We start from the raw sequence: 1084 nt of genomic DNA, 5'->3' as shown, positions 1-1084 counted from the left end.
GTCAACGGTAATTATTTGTTATTTTTGATACATTAGAACATATGGAATATATCTGGATACTTATTTTAGCTTTGTCCCAGGGCATTACCAACACTTTAAATGAGCCGATGCGCCATTTTTGCGCCTTTTTCCGTCCATTTTGTGTTGACTTTTTTTTCTTTTTCGTGCAATTTTCAGTTGTTAGGGGGAAGCACTGACAAATCCCGGACAGCCGTGTAACATTTGTGTTTTCTGTCAACCAGGTATGATGTTAGTTTCTCATTTTCTCATGTTCTTTTCATATTTTATTTCACGTGCTGTGGGGAGAGGTACATGCGCACGGAGACTGCTGCAAACTGTGGCCGAGTTGCTAGGGGGAAGCACTGACAAATCCCGGACAGCCGTGTAACATTTGTGTTTTCTGTCAACCAGAATAAATAAACTAAATCATCATCAGAGCCTGATCTTCATTCACCTGACCTGAACACAACGCAGACCAACACAGTCGAACCAGTTACATTTGCATGCACACACATACAGACACACACACACAATGTATAAGATGTTTTCTCTCATTTTAAAAAGAAAACAATTGTCTTCCCTTGTAGGTCTTCAGAAAGCGAGAAGGTTCTCAATTAAGAGGACCTGTTATTCATCCAAGGAGCCAATCCAGACTATGTCAGCGATGAGGAAAGCAACAAGGAAAAGACTGCATATTATTATGCCTCACCAAAGTTGCGCTCCACTCGGCTAACCAGACTCATGTCAAAATGCCAAAAAGCCTTGGATGACAACAGAAAAAAGGAATAGAGCCAAGGTCCACACACATAAGACACTCAGCTGGTTTTAAAGTAAGAGGAACCCACCCCGTCAAGAGCTGCTATCTGGCAGAGGAGTGCGATATGGATTCTAAAAAAAAAAAAGTTGTTTGTGTATTGTTGCCTTTATATTTTAATAAAATAATTTGAGTGTTAACTGGTTTTCTGTCACCTTTATTTTTATGTATTGTTTTTTAGATGACTGGAACCTTGAAATATATTTACATCAGATATGATGGGTATACTAACCTCAGAAATCAAGAAATGTGATGACCTGCATGGGTGAA

This window comes from Oryzias melastigma, linkage group LG18 (assembly GCF_002922805.2).
Source record: "Oryzias melastigma strain HK-1 linkage group LG18, ASM292280v2, whole genome shotgun sequence".
NCBI classification, from domain to species: domain Eukaryota; kingdom Metazoa; phylum Chordata; class Actinopteri; order Beloniformes; family Adrianichthyidae; genus Oryzias; species Oryzias melastigma.
The sequence above is the reverse complement of the archived record's forward strand: the minus strand, read 5'-3'. Positions refer to the sequence as shown.